Genomic DNA, 16911 nt, shown 5'->3' with positions numbered 1-16911 from the left:
GCGCAATTAAATGCAAAAGGTAACAAAAAGAAGATCTGCTTACCAGCTCCAGAGCAGCGGGTTTCGTTGTCCCTGGGTCGCCCGTCTCAGGGGCGCTTCGAAGACCTCCGTGGGTTATTCGGTGCCGGCTGTGAGACGGGTGGCGTCGGCTTCCTGCGGTGGGCTCCACGCCGGGGCCGGGCCGGAGGGGCGGGCTGCGGCGGAGCCGGTGCAGTCACCGCAGGGGGACACCCTCGGCGATGAGTAGATGGGGGGATCTTGAGCCACGCCGGGGCAGGACAAGCCGGCTAGCATCCATCTACTGCTCTACCATCGAGAACTGCTGGGCAAAGTCCTCGACAGTGTCGCCGAATAGGCCCGCCTGGAAAATGGGGGCAGCAAGGAATCGTGTCCTGTCGGCCTCACCCATCTCGACCAGGTTGAGCCAAAGGTGGCGCTCCTGGACCACTAGTGTGGCCATTGTCCGCCCGGGAGACCGCGCCGTGACCTCCGTCGCTCGGAGAGCGAGGTCGGTCGCCGAGCGCAGTTCCTGCATCAATCCCGGGGCGGAACTACCCTCGTGCAGTTCCTTTAGCGCCTTGGCGGACTTGCAGGAGAGCCATGGCGTGCAGGGCGGAGGCGGCTTGTCCAGCAGCGCCGTAGGCTTTGACCGTCAGAGACGACGTAAACCTACAGGCCTTGGACGGGGGCTTTGGGCACCCACGCCAGGTGGCGGCGCTCTGCGGGCATAGGTGCACCGCGAGCGCCTTTATCCACCGGGGGATTGCCGAATAACCCTTGGCCGCCCCACCATCGAGGGTAGTGAGAGCGGGGAAGCTGAAAAGATCGGGACCGGGCAGTAAAAGGTGCCTCCCGCGATCTTGTCAGCTCTTCATGCACTTCCGGGAAGAAAGGAACGGGGCGGGGCGTGGCTTTGAGCGGCGCCGCGAGCCCAGGAACCAATCACAGAGCCGCGAGGGTTCAGGGAAGAGCGGTGAAATCCACTCTAACCGACGCTCGCGGCTGTCCGGGAAAGCATGTCGTCATCTCCGCGTCAGCCTGTGACTGGGCGATCGACCCCGAAGGGAGGAGCCCAGCCGAGGCTTCCGACTGGACGAGCCCGCTCTCCGATGCTGCGCTCGAGAGCTCATCACTTTCGCGGGCTCCAAATAAGAGGTCGAACTCGCCGTGAGACGAGCCGGCGGACTCACCCGGAAGCCCGATCGGGGCAGACGAGCGTGCTGGGGAATGGGAGGTCCGCGGGGGGATACCCGGCGGAGGCGGTCCCATTGGGGTCCCCAAATCGCCCCCAGTGCTAGCCGCGCTGGCCTCAAACCCGTGGGTAAAAGGACCGAGGCGGGAGCCTCTGGGGTGGCTCGCTTCCTTACAAAGGCGAGCCGCGACCGCAACGTTGCCATGGACACATTCTCGCAATGAGAATGTGACCATCCACGAACGCTGTCTCCGCGTGAGCAGTGCCCAGACACGAAAGACAGTGATCGTGACCGTTAGAAGGCGAGAGATAACGAGCACAACCAGGAATAACACACAATCGGAAAAGCATCTTTAAAAAGACGCGTCTTTAAAAAGACGTTCCGTGTGTGCGCTCTTTTAGAGAAATATATACTCTTTTAGAGGGGAAAAATGCTCTTTCAGAAAATATACTCTCTAGTTTTTCTGCCGAAGCGCCCAGGGGCGTTCTCTGCAGTGCACCAGTGCAGAGGAGGGAGAAGCCGCTGAAATGCGCCGTCAGATCCAGCAGGTGAATGAACAGTAGTATTCAGCTCAATGAGCATGACCGTTCGGCTCCGAAGAGAAAATCTGAATGAGTGGTTGCATACCAGCTCCTTTTATACCCGTATGTTCGGGGGAGTGGCATGCAAATACCAGTCGCCAATTTTCATTGGCCTTTTATCAAAGACCAGAGGTGTCTCGGGCTCCCAAGAGTGACCCCTAGTGTCACTACATCGACACCAACGTCGAGTGAGTGACAGATAGGGAACATTGAGTTTTGAACGCTAAGAATCAAATGTTTTCACTTTTCTTGATAATATACTGTAATCAACTGTATAGCTATAATAAAAAATTGGTATGTTCAATGATGGTTGATGATAATGCTACAAACAGCAGTTTATTAGAATCATAATGATTTTAACAATGTTTTTGTGAATGTTGCCCCTAAAAAATTTGGCTGTTTGAAACATTTGAAATTAGCACAATGAGCTGAACAATATAAATCAAGCATGAAATACACATAAGCTCAGAGAAGACTGGAGGAGAATTTGACATTCATTCTTTATGCTCTTTGCTTGTGTCTGTATGTGGGAGTGGCCAACTTTCGTTCAAGGCCTAATTTGTGCTTCCTTCGAGTCTGTATTCCAGGGTGTTTCAAATGGGTCTAATAAACATACTGAAGCCAAGGCAATAATGATGTAAGATTAGGGCTTGTCGATATGGCCAAAAATATTATATATATATATATATATATATATATATATATATATATATATATATATTTTTTTTTTTTTTTTTTTTTTTGCTATGGATCATGAAAAAACGTTTAACTAAATAGTACATAAATAAACAGCAATGTTGTTGATTTCGTAGTTGCTGTTGTGTTCAGTCGACTGCAGTATTCCATTGTAAGTGCAGTATTATTGCACAACGATATCATACTAGCCGAATAGTGAGCCTCATTACTGGTTTCCATTACAGCAGGGCGAGGTAGTCACTAGCCTGCTAATACTTCCTAACAGGCTTAGTTCATGACTGTGATTCAGTCAGCTAGTTGTGTGTTTAACTTTGCCACTCTGCTTGCGTTTTTAGTGACACTTAAAGACACTTGCGTGATTTTATCATCTAGATATAGAACATCTGCTAAATAGAAAATTACTGAAAAGTTTATCTTCGATATTGAACATTTATGTTTTCAAAAATATTAATATAGTTTTATCGCCCTGCCCTATGTGAGATAGCATTCAACAGCTCTGCTGGTCTTTACAAAACCAAGAAACAAAACCTTGGAAAAACCTTACAAAACCTTTAGAAAAGCAACGTTATTTGTCTAGAATGCTTGTCAAAATGTTTAATTATTGTAATTGATTGGGGGAATACACTGGGAATTAATTGTGAAAATTGCAGAAAGTGTGCCTGACTGCTTTTAACACACTTTTCCATCATTAGAGCATCATTTGATGAATTACTGTTGCCATGATTGCTAGAATATATGCACAAACATCTTTTTAAAAGGTGTAGGCTACATTCTGTTTACCACCTGCTTCCTGTGGGCAGCAATAGTGCAACACTAACTGCGCCAACTTTGTGAATAAGGTGCAATTTATAATAATACATATTTACATAGAAAAGATGCATGTTTGCACCAACAAAATGGCAAAAATTATTTAAATACACATGGTGGGAGGTTTTGTGCTTAAAAAAAGTGCAAAAAAACAAACAAGAGCTTAAACCAAGCATTACTTACCAACTGACTTTTCACACATCAACCCCTCAGTGCTGGAAGTGCAAGATTTGGCTTTAAGTCCAGCTACCTCAGCTCTTTCCAGGTACACACAAAAGCCAGAATCCCTCGGCTCCCCTGGTAACCACTGCAGCATGCTGGCAGTAAAGGGAGACATGTCCTCCCACCCCCAATATGAAACATTTATCTTCCTCAGACCCACCCATGGTGTTAGCTTCTGCAAGAGAGAATACAGTTTTCTTCATGTGTTATAGCAGTTTAAACAACAGTTAGTTCCAGCCCTCTAATCTGGTTGGACAATTGGTGTTCCAGAGACCTAATATTTAGTGTTAACTGCACTGGAATGCTTCTGTTTGCATCACTGTTTGCAGTGTGCCATGAGTCTGTGTGTCTGATCAGCAATACACAACAGTTAAACCTGCTCTGGTTTTGTTTGAACACTTTTTTATCAGAGAAGCAAAAATAGGCGAAAAACTGGCCACATTGTGTCTAAAATGTATGTTTTTCAATATTAAATTGTTTAAAGAACTGCGGTATAAAAGCAGTATCACATTGACAGTCATGCTGTTGTAATGAATATCAGCATGAATATAATTAACTAAGGTCAAATTACAGCACTTGTGTGATTTTGCTTAAGGGAAAGTTCACCCCAAAATGAAAATTCAGTCATTGTTTACTCACCCCTGTGTTGTTATAACCCCATCTGACTTTCTTTTTCTTAACACAAAGGGAGATATTGTGAAAAAATCTTGTGCTCAGTGATGTCTTACAATGGCAGGTGACCACCACTTCAAGCTACAAAAGCATTGAAAAGTATTATTCAGAAGTCTAATAAATTATTTCATGAGACTCACGATTTTTATGAAAGCATACGATGAGCTTTGGTGAGAAACAAACCGAAATCTAATGTATTATTTAGTGAAACTGTTGACCGACCATTGCTCTCCTCTGCGTTCATGAGACTGCACGAGAGAAACAATTCACACAGCCCCCTCACAACATGGGTGTTCAAGAGAAAACACGCTTTGTTTATCTAAAAACAGGTCCACCACTGTGATAGAAACAACAGTCACACCGTGTCCTAACCTGGTGGCAAATGACACATAATAAAAGGTTTATTTTCTATGTTAACCAGAGTTTTTGTCCTAACCAAATGTGACGAGCAACAGTACTGTTATATGTACTCGGGAACTTGTTACTTCCACCTCCCACCATAAGAGGTCTGCATCGCCTGAGTATTGAGTTCTGTTTCCTGTACAGCTGTGTCTCATTCTCTGCTCATTTGGGACTCTATTTAAGGACTCCTTGTTTGTTGTATTATTGTGAAGGATTGTCTTTCCCTTCAATTGCAATTCTGAGCATTTTCTTTACGCCTGACTTATTCCGTATCTGACCCTTGCCTTGTTCTCCAGTATTTGCCTTTTGCCTACTCTTTTTGGATGATCTGCATCGTTTCTTTGCTTACTGGTTTTGACCCTTGCCTGCATTATCAACATTGTTTTTGCCTGCTCCTTCAATAAACCACACTGCATTTGGATCTACCTGAGTCTTCCGCTTCTGCATCATTACAGAATACTTCGCCTACCTCAGATCCAGCGGAGTCAAGAACACACTCCACGCTCGCATCTCAGGCCGCCATTTTAGCTGAGCATCAACACCAGCTCAACTGTCTATCTGCAGCAATGTACGAAGTTTTGAGTTATCTTCGCCAGCAAAATCCCGTGGCTCTAGAGGCTTCTGAGTCTGTTCCAGTGAGTGCGCCTGCTTCCTCCCCTATCACTGTTAACCCACTGCCGGAGAAGTTTGATGGATTACCGGGTCGAAGTCAGGGTTTTCTGCTTCAGTGCTCATTGTATGTTGCTCAGCAACCAATAGCGTTCGCTAATGAAGAAGCTAAAGTAGTGCTAATCATTTCTTTACTTCAAGGAAAAGCACTCGATTGGGCACACGCTGTTTGGGATAGTGATGTTTCTGTTCACTCATCATTGGAAAAAATTTTGTCACGCTTTAAAGCTGTATTTGAACACCCAGAGGGAGGAATAAGTGTGGAAGACCGGCTGTTGAATTTTAAACAAGGTAATGCATTGACTTTCCGCACCCTAGCAGCACAGTCTGGTTGGGCAAATGGCCCATTGAAGATCATTTATCACCAAGGCCTGTTGCACACTCTCCAAACTGAGTTAGCCAGTCGGGATGACCAGTTATCTCTGGAACAATTATTCAACTATCCATCAAAATTGATAATCTTATCCGTACACATACTCCGGTGACATTATCTATGGATTTCATGCCTTCAATGCCTAGTGACGCTCTCGGTGTAGAGCCAATGCAGATTTCACACACCCGGCTCATGCCGGACGAGAGACGACGACAGCTGCATAATGGTCTATGTATCTACAGCGGTGAAGCTGGCCATTACCTATCTGCATGCACCAGACTTCCTCCTCAGTCCTCCCACAGCACGCCAGTGAGTCAAATTAATAACAGTAGTTTCCTGGTGTCTGTTATTCTATCTTTTGATACACATCTTGTTTCTGTGCAGGCATCAATTGACTCTGGGTCTGGTGGTAACTTTTTGATGCAGCTTTAGTGAAACAATTATCCATTGATACTGCACCTTGTGTTCCACCTCTGTGTATTATGGTGTTAGATGGATGGCCACTGGGGGCAGGTGCAGTACAAGAGGTCACCAAACCCGTGAATATTCAAATTGGAGCTCTGCATCATGATGAGATCCAGATATTTATCACAGAGTCACCTACAAATCCATTAGTTCTGGGTTTCCCCTGGCTAACTCATCATGACCCCATCATCTCTTGGAAAGAGGGTACGATTTTGAAATGGAGTTCACTTTGTCATAATACCTGCATCACATCCATACGCCCCCTCATCTGTTGTTCTACTAAAATGCAATCATCCGAGAAGATTTTGCCTGATTCTGTGCCTTCAGTTTATCACGACCTGCATACTGTGTTTAGCAAAGCCAAAGCTTCAGCTCTTCTACCACATCGTCCTCAGGACTGTGCTATTAACCTGCTACCAGGCTCATTACCGCCCAAAAGGAGGATCTATCCCTTATCGATTCCTGAGACTAAAGCCATGGAGGAATATGTGGAAGAGGCACTGAGCGCCTACAGTCTGATTCGCATCTGTGAGGGGGATGAGTGGAAGACGGCGTTCTTCACCAATGCTGGACATTTTGAATATCAGGTTATGCCGTTCGGGCTATCCAATGCGCTGTCGGTATTCCAATCATTCATGAATTAAATCTTCAAGGACATGATCAATAAGTGTGTGATTGTCTATACTGATAATATTCTGGTTTATTCCCCCTCACTGGAAGTCCATGTGCAACAGGTTCGTCAGGTTCCGCAATGACTGGCTGATAATCATCTCTTCATGAAGGCCGAGAAGTGTGAGTTTCATGTCTCTACCATTTCATTCCTGGGTTATGTGTTAAGCATCGATGGTGCTCGTATGGATTCATCCAAGGTCAGGGTGGTGACGGAGTGGCCCACACCCAGGACGGTTAAGGAGTTACAAGTTTGCCAACTTCTACAGACGTTTTGTTATAAACTTTGTCATGGTGGCTACACCCCTAACATCTCTCTTTCATGGTAAGCCACACAGTCTTACTTGGACTTTTGCAGCAGCTCAAGCTTTTGAGAAGTTAAAGTCACAATTTTCAAGTGCACCCATTCTAAAGCATCCTGACCCTAACTGTCCTTTTGTGGTAGAAGTCGACACGTCCGACTCTGGAGTAAGAGAAATTCTGTCGCAGCACCATGGTTCCCCTCCTAAGGTGTGCATTTTTCTCCAGGAGACTGACTTCGTCAGAAAGGAACTATGATATGGGGAATCAGGAACTACTGGCCATGAAGGCAGCATTCGAAGAATGGAGACACTGGTTAGAGGAGGCGCGGCATCCATTCATTGTTCCCACTGACCATCGCAATCTGGAGTATATTCAGGGGGCAAAAAGACTCAATCCATGTCAAGCCAGGTGGGCTCTGTTTTTCTCTCATTTTAACTTTTCTGTTACCTATCACTCAAGTTCTAAGAACACCAAGGCGTACGCCCTCTCCAGAGTGCATTCTTGTGAGCAGCAGCAGGAGGTTCAACACCCCATTTTGGCTCCATCTCTGATGGTCACTCCAGTGCGATGGGACATCATGAGAGAAATTCAACGGGTACAGGCGGCTGAGCCATCTACAGCTCAATGTCTGGTGGGGAAGACATTCGTCCCAGCAGTTCTGAGAAGTCACGTTAATGAATGGGTTCACAATTCCTTGTGTTCAGGGCATCCTGGACAGAATCGGACCCAGCAGCTCATCAAGAACAAATTCTGGTGGCCATCACTCTCTTCTGATGTTTCTACTTTCGTTAAGAACTGTTCAGTGTGTGCTTAGTCTAAGCCATCACTTCTCCAACCTCTACCTGTTCCTCATCATCCATGGTCCCATCTGGGTGTGGATTTCTTGACCGATCTGCCGCCCTCTCAAGGTAACACTACTATCCTGGTTGTAATTTGCCGGTTTTCTAAAGCCTGCCGCCTTATTCCCCTCAGAAAGCTCCCTACAGCCCTGGAAACTGCTGAGGCTCTATTCTAGTACATGTTTCGGTTCTTTGGCCTTCCGGAGGACATTGTCTCTGATCGGGAGCCTCAATTCATCTCCCGGGTTTGGAAGGCTTTCTGTGACCTCCTTCAAATCAACGTCAGTCTCACCTCAGGCTATCATCTGCAATCTCATGGGCAGGTAGAGCAGCTGAATCAGGAGGTGGGTCGCTACTTGCAAACATACTGTAGCAACAACCAGCAGGATTGGAGTCGTTTTTTTGCCATGGGCCGAATATGCCCAGAACTCTCTTGTAAAGCTCTCTACAAGACTTACAACTTTCCAGTGTGTTCTTGGTTATCAACGCCCTCACTTTTCTTGGACTGGAGAGCCATCGGATCTTCCTGAAGTAGAATATTGGCTGCAACGGAGTAATCAGGTATGGGACAGTGCCCATGTACACCTGCAAAGAGCCATTCACCGTCAGAAGATACAGGCGGTCCGCCGACGTTGGCAATTTCCTGTCCTTCACCCAGGTCAGAGACTTTGGCTGTTGACTCGGGACCTCAGGTTTCACCTTCCCTGTAAGAAACTCAGCCCCAGGTACGTGGGTCCTTTCAAAGTTATTAGACAAATTAATGAGGTTACATACAAGCTCCAGCTTTCTGCTCATTATTGTATTTCTCCCACGTTTCATGTCTCTTTGCTGAAACCGGCTGGCCCTGGCTGTCTTCGAACTTCAGACGAAGGCTCCCCACCACCACCACTGGAAACTGATGGTCAGACGGCTTACCATGTTAATTAACTCCTGGAATCTCACAGAAGGGATCATCGGATGTTTTATCTGGTTGACTGGGAGGGTTATGGTCCAGAGGAACAATCCTGGATTCCAGCTGATGACATCTTGGATGATTCTCTGATCTCCAAATTCCATTCCAAAATCCCTGAGCGGCCTTGCCCCAGAGCCAGAGGCAGACCTCATAAGCCCCCATCAGCACAAACTTCAGGGGGCTCTAAAGGGTAGGGTAATGTTATATCTACTCAGGAACTTGTTACTTCCACCTCCCACCACAAGAGGTCTGCATCAGAGTATTGAGTTCTGTTTCCTGTACAGCTGTGTCTCATTCTCTGCTCATTTGGGACTCTATTTAAAGACTCCTTGTTCATTGTATTATTGCGAAGTATTGTCTATCCCTTCGATTGCAATTCTGAGCATTTTCTTTATGCCTGACTTATTCCGTGTCTGACCCTTTCCTTGTTCTCCAGTATTTGGTTTTTGCCTACTGTTTTTGGATGATCTGCATCGTTTGTTTGCTTACTGGTTTTGACCCTTGCCTGCATTACCAACGCTGTTTTCGCCTGCTCCTTCAGTAAACAACACTGCATATGGATCTACCTGAGTCTTCCACTTCTGCATCATTACAAGTACATTCTGTTGATCACTTGGTTTCTATTTTCGTCATTGTGGCGGGAAACCCCGTCCGCTGTGAACTAGCACTGGTCCAAAAACTTTCTCATAACAGTATATTGAAGCCTGCATCTCACTAAAAACTACTTGATTTTGGCCGAGAAAGTTACACCTACCGAATGTGGTATCACTGCAGGGTTTACTGGTTGTTTAGATCAGTGTTACTATCAGAAATAATTATTGGTAATTATTTCTTTAGTTATTAATTAATATTTAAATTAATTAATTGAATCTAACTCATTAAAACCTCATATGGGTCTCCAGTAAAAGTAGTGCGCTACGTTTAGGAGCGGGTTTGGTTATTAGCAATAATTCATTATTAAAATCAATAGAACATTGATGAGAATCAATGTTAGTTTTTTTAATCCTTTAAATCAACAATTATCAAAGATAATCACTAATCATTAACATCGCTGAAACATTAATTAAAATTAACACTAGCTTATTGATCATTCAAATTCAACAATCATCAAAGATAATTATCAATTATCAAAAATCAATAGAATATTAATAAGGATTAACATTGACGGGGCACCACCCTGGAATCAGGGACTAATAACCAAATAGTAAAACAGTCTCAATATTAGATTGTTTTCTTAGGAAAATCGACATCTGAAGAATATTGATTTTCGGGAAAAAAAACAATGAATGAAGGTTTGAATCCGAGCACTGACATCCCGTCAGCATGACACAGGCGTATGCAAAACAAACCAAAACACTTCTCTTTGTAATATAACAAAATTTATTTATGCAGTAATATCAATCAATAATTAATACAATGCAGTCAATAAACTTCCGACTTACAACTACAAACTAAACAGTGATATGATTAGATATGGAAATCAAAATAATCCTATAACACATGAGGGTGTGTGTGTGAGAGTGTGTGTGTGTGTAAGGAGGGACGCGCACAAAATGCCGGACGTGACTCTCGTGGAGAGTATGTCACGCGAGACTTCCGGCCAGGGAATATGACCGCGAATATGGGCGGAGAGAAACCAGTCAATGGTAGCTTAGGGACAAAGCTGAGCTTTATCACGAAGCTATCTACCAGCCAAAAATGTGTGCCAGAATGTTTGTTAGGGGTCGCGTGTGTGTGCGGTTAGTATGAGAGAGAGAGAGAGAATTAAGTGACGGCCCCAGAGCCGATTTCACGATCATGGGATAGAAAGCAGCTGTTAGTTTATCACTCAGAGACGCGGTGGACGGCTCGTAAACAGTCCCGCGTTCTTTGATTCTTTAATGGATAAACTCAGTTTGCCGGTCTCACCCGTGATGGCGGAAATGCACAACAGCCCACTGTGGTTGAACCACAATACAGCAAATCAAATTCGTGATAATTAATACCCTGAGTATTAATAATGAGCGGACATGGTGGTCCGTAAACTGTACAAGCAAAAACCTTGGTACACAAGAATAACACACTATAGTATTTGTTGGGCCTCATGTATTCAGATAGAAGACAAAGGCAGGCCTAACACAGTCGTAAAAACCTAACTCAAGCCCCCACATTCCAAGTCGTAAATCTTACTGATAAAAATCGCACCAAAATCAAACAAAGGGAGTCCAAAACAAACACAAATCCCATGAAGCCTTGCTCACTAAAGGATCGAACTCTCAACTCCTATTGGATGAGGCACACAACAGAACGCACCTCAAACCATGACATCATCAGGAGTAGAAATACCTCTGAAATGTTTTCGGGATTTGCTTCCAGCAACTTTGTTTGCAGTGTTTGGACGCAGCTCTTCGCTGCTCTCAGGTGCAACCTCGTGGCACAAGGAAGTAACGTCCGACTTGAAACTGTGGCCATACAATCTCCATCTCGCTGGACGAGTTGAGATTACTCTGTGTTCAACTGAACACTCTAACGGATCCGAAGGAGACTGCCGAGCAATTCGCATCTTCATCCGTTGCCTACAGAAGTGAAGAGATTAAAGATTTCTCTTCCATCTTCAATCAAGTCGACATTTCTAAGTTCTCCGAGAATCAACAGCCGTACCGCCCGCCGACAGAGCGAGGAAACGGCCTCCCGTCATCACCCGAGCCTCAAGGAACCGGGTCAGAGTTAAAGGACGGAGGAAAACACATTCTACCTGTGTCCTCATGCGATTCAAGTAAGAGGTTTATATCTGGGCAGAGATAGAATATTATAGTGTGTTATTCTTGTGTTTCAAGGTTTTTTGCTTGTACAGTTTACGGACCGCCATGTCCGCTCATTATTAATACTCAGGGTATTAATTATCACAAATTTGTTTTGCTGTATTGTGGTTCAACCAAATTGGACTGATGTGCAATTTCGCCATCGCAGGTGAGACAGCAACTGAGTTTATCCATTAAAGAGTCAAATAACGCGGGACTGTTTACGAGCCGTCCACCGCGTCTCTGAGTGATGAACTAACAGCTGCTTTCTCTCCCACGATCGCGAAATCGGCTTTAGGGCCATCATCTCTCTCTCTCTCTCTCGTACTAACCACACACCCACACACACACACACACACACCTTATGTGTTATAGGATTATTTTTATTTCCATATCTAATAATATCACTATTTAGTTTGTAGTTGTAAGTCGGAAGTTTATTGACTGCATTGTATTAATTATTAATTGATATTACTGCATAAATAAACTTTGTTTATATTACAAAGAGAAGTGTTTTGGTTTGTTTTGCATATGCCTGTGTCATGCTGACGGGATGTCAGTGCTCGGATTCAAACCTTCATTCATTGTTTTTTTTTCCCGAAAATCGATATTCTTCAGATGTCGATTTTCCTAAGAAAACAATCTAATATTGAGACTGTTTTACTATTTGGTTATTATTCCCTGATTTCAGGGTGGTGCCCCGTCAATGTTAATCCTTATTAATATTCTATTGATTTTTGATAATTATCTTTGATGATTGTTGAATTTGAATGATCAATAAGCTAGTGTTAATTTTAATTAATGTTTCATCAATGTTAACAATTAACGATTATCTTTGATAATTGTTGATTTAAAGGATTTAAAAAAAACTAACATTGATTCTCATCAATGTTCTATTGATTTTAATAATTAATAATTATATTTGATAATTATTAATTATTGCTAATAACCAAACTTGCTCCTAAACATAGCACACTACATTTACTGGAGCCCCATATGAAGTTTTAATGAGTTAGATTAAATTGATTAATTTAAATATTAATTAATAACTACAGAAATAATTATTAATTATTTCTGATAGTAACACTGATCTAAACAACCAGTAAAGCCCTACATATTCTATCTCTTCCCAGACATAAACCTCTTACTTGAATCGCATGAGGATGCAGGTGGAATGTGTGTTCATCCGTCCTTTAACTCAGACTCGGTTCCTCGAGGCTTGGGTGATGACGGGAGGCCGTTTCCTCACTCTGTCAGCGGGCGGTACGGCTGCAGATTCTCGGCGGGCTGGCGGAGAAATCAGAAACGTCAACTTGATTGAAGATGGAAGATAAATCTTTAATCTCTTCACTTCTGCAGGCAAACGGATGAAGATGCGGATTGCTCGGCGGTCTCCTTCGGATCCGTTAGAGTGTTCGGTTGAACACAGAGTAATCTCAACTCGTCCAGCGAGATGGAGATTGTATGGCCACAGTTTCAGGTCGGACGTTACTTCCTTGTGCCACGAGACTGCACCTGAGAGCAGCGATGAGCTGCGTCTATACACGGTGAGCAAAGTTGCTGGAAGCAAATCCCGGAAGCATTTCAGAGGTATTTCTACTCCTGATGATGTCACGGTTGAGGTGCGTTCTGTTGTGTGCCTCATCCAATAGGAGTTGAGAGTTCGATCCTTTAGTGAGCAAGGCTTCATGGGATTTGTAGTCTGTTTTGGACTCCCTTTGTTTGATTTTGGCACGATTTTTATCAGTATAATTTATGACTTATGTGGGGGCCTGAGTTAGGTTTTACGACTGTGTTAGGCCTGCCTTTGTCTTCTATCTGACTACATGAGGCCCAACTTCACTCTCTTAGTCCGAGGTCTGTCACTGATGCTCACAGGTTCAGAATGGAGACGTTACATTCCTGCTTCCTCCATCTCTCTGTTTGATTGAGTATTCCGGTCAAACAAAGAGGCTGGGCATAAAAATGCATCTATTCTCTGAGAAACTCACCATACATACTTAGTACATTCGGTTTTCTTGTTTGTGTGCAGCTGTGTTGTGTTCCGTTGTTTCTATCGCTGTGGTGGACCTGTTTTTAGATAAACAAAATGTGTTTTCTCTTGAATGCCCATGTCGCGAGGAGGCTGTGTGAATTGTTTCTCTCGTGCAGTCTCATTAATGCACAGAGAAGAGCAATGGTTGGTCAACAGTTTCACTAAATAATACATAACATTTCGGCTTGTTTCTCACCAAACATCACTGTATGCCTTCATATCAATCATGAGTCTCATGGAATAATTTATTTGACTTCTGAATTATATTTTTACATCCTTTTGAAGCAAAACGTGGTCACCATAAACTGTCATTGTATGACATCACTGAGCACAAATTTTTTTCACAAATTCTCCCTTTGTGTTAAGAAAAAGAACGAAAGTCATATTGGATTATAACAGGGGTGTGTAAACAATGACTGAATTTTCATTTTGGGGTGAACTGTCAAAGAATATTCTGGTTTAAATACAAGTTAAGCTCAATCGACAGAATTTGTGGCAAAATTTTGATTTTCACAAAAATAAATTTTGACTCGTCCCTCCATTTCTTTAAAAAAAAAAAAAAGAAAAAAAATCAAGGTTACAGTGAGGCACTTATAATCCAAATAAATGTGGCCAATTTTTGGAGGGTTTAAACACAGAAATGTGAAGCTTACAATTTTATAAAAGCACTTGCATTAATTCTTCTGTTAAAACTCATGTATTATTTGAGCTGTAAAGTTGTTATATTGTCACTTTTACAGTCATTTTAGGGTTTATTGCTATACATCATCATGGCAACGAAGTTGTAAAATTGGCTATAACTTTACACAGAAAAGATTTGGTTTGTAAGTGATTTTATCACACTAAAATCATTTTTGTCTTGTGACTACACTAAAAGTGAATATTTTAACGTTCAAAAATGGGCATACAAATTATTGTAAGAGCCACACTATAACTCAGATTTTTGCTTTTTTTAAAGAAAAGGAGAGGCAAGTCAAAATTATTTTGTGTGGTAATCAACATTATGCCACAAATGCAGTCAGTTGAGCTTAACTTGAATTGAACCCGGAACATTCCTTTAAGCATAACCTGTTTAATTGCTGAGTGTCCAAAGGTGATTTAGAGACAGATCTAACAAAGCTTGTTTAAACGTATTAAAGCTGCTTTTGACCACAGCTGCAATGTGCTATTTTCACCCCTTGTTCATAAATACTGAGAGTATAAACATTAGTGCAAGAACAGAAAGATGTCCGAAGAGAAATGATAAACAGTCAGAAACAATTTGCAGATGCAGTAAATTCAATGAAATAAAGAGTAGAGTTCATCTTCATCAACCTTAGTTTTAACTCAGCTTGAACTTGATTTTGCCACCTTACAGACTTCTAGCTGGACATTTATCTAGAACACCTTGACATTTGATAGTTACAGTTTTTCTCGATTGCTTAAACACATTTCTTGAAATTATGCCTCCTTTACTCGAAACTCTAAACACAAATCCATAACTTCTCACCCAATTCCACAAACTTCCTATTTTCAAGTCAAAATGAAGCTCTCCACTCAAAACCATTCAATCTTGCTGAAAAAACAAACTTTGTCCTCAGACATGACACACAAGCCCTCAAAAACACACACACTTCAACATAGTCTTACACACTGGTGAGATAAATTCAAAAGAATACTGCAAAAACCATATAAGATATTACTTATAATAAGTTATGTTGCTTGTGGTTCTCCCCCTCAAAAACCTTTTCACATGATGAACACAACAAAAGACACAACAAATGTATACATTTGAAAAAAAATTATTCCTTAATGTACTGTACAGTACAATACACCAAACAACAACAAAAAAAATTATTCTGCCCCAGCATCCCGTCTTTGGTCTGGGATAGGCCAGAGAATCTCGTCAACATCACAGGCTATATTGGTCCAAGCCAGGCAGCGGGGGTATATAGTTTAGGGAAATGGGTGTGCTTTTTGATAAATGGTGTTATGGTTTTGAAATTTTAGTTCAAAAGCCTGGTTATAGTGTTTAAGCAATCGAGAAAAACTGTAATAAGCTGATCTTACTAAATGCATACTAAATGTGTTTTCTCTCTCTCTCTCTCTCTCTGTCTCTCTCTCTCTTCTTTAACAAGTAGGAAAAAGGTCAATGCACAGTTTAATTATCAATTCAAGGTGTAACAAACTAAATTTGACATACCCAAACTCCTTAGATTTTCCATTTGAATTAACAGCTTCCCTGTATGAAAGGGTTTTGTGCTCTTTGATTAAAAGGTTTAAGATTTCCTGTAAGTTTAGAGCAGCGACGATGAGTGAGTTTGGCTGTCTGGTAAGTGACAGCAAAGTGGAAAATAGGGGCAACTGACAAACTGGCGCATATTAATCTTTTTACATTGAAGGTGAGGCTTTTAGAAAACTGTGTTAATCTTCAAAGGACAAAAGCTCCTTAAACACTAAAGCTCACACGCTATCAGCCAGAGAGCGGATTAAGAGAAAATCACTCCTTTCCTTTTAATTAACACATGACAAATATTTACCCCGTGGCACCAGGGGATGCTGCAGATTTTGGGTATAACAGGTTTTTAGCGAAGGCATAAGTAAAGAGTTTTGACAGGTTCAGTTTAAGTTTAAGCTTTACTGACATTTAGAAATAAACCTACACAGTGAAACATCTGGCACTACATCTGGACTCAGCACACAGAAACTTACCAAGTATCTTGCAAGTGATAATGTTTGCTTATTTGGACAAAAATACATGTCAGGTGGTTTCAAGGTGTTTAAAGACTCCCCTTAAAATGGGATACAGAGCAGTGCTAGTTAAATATACTTAAAATCAAGAACTAATTTATATAAACATGTCAGGACCCCAGACAGTAGTGCTTGTGTCAGTCGAAAATATAAGACAAGTTTTTTGTCAGTATGCAACAAATCTAAGGCATTGGTTACACCTGATTTTAAGATGAGTTTGGGCAATCCGATCACAAATAGACAGGCGAGACACATCACCGTTTACATATGGTCGTTATATGCATCTCTTTTGACCACTCATGTTCAAATTTCAAGGGAAGGTTCTCTAAATTTAATGACATACATCAGTCATTACCTCTGTGTGTTACTGCATGATGAGAAGAAAAATCAAAACCACAGGACGAGATGTTAGAACTGTCCCTTGTGCCAATAGGTGGTGAGCACTTTTCCGAGATTTGCCTTGTTGTTGGGAGTGGTAGACGATCAACTGGTGGGGATTATCCAAGTTGTGTGGGAGGTAAAT

General features: G+C 42.5%; 1 pseudogene; it reads right to left on the bottom strand.

The window, feature by feature from the left end:
- The window catches only part of LOC127414331 (attractin-like protein 1), a 491512-nt pseudogene that overhangs the window by 368071 nt on the left and 106530 nt on the right, over positions 1-16911 (bottom strand).

Source organism: Myxocyprinus asiaticus, chromosome 23 (assembly GCF_019703515.2).
Source record: "Myxocyprinus asiaticus isolate MX2 ecotype Aquarium Trade chromosome 23, UBuf_Myxa_2, whole genome shotgun sequence".
NCBI lineage: Eukaryota > Metazoa > Chordata > Actinopteri > Cypriniformes > Catostomidae > Myxocyprinus > Myxocyprinus asiaticus.
Note: the sequence above shows the minus strand (reverse complement) of the source record. Positions and strands in the feature narration are given on the sequence as shown.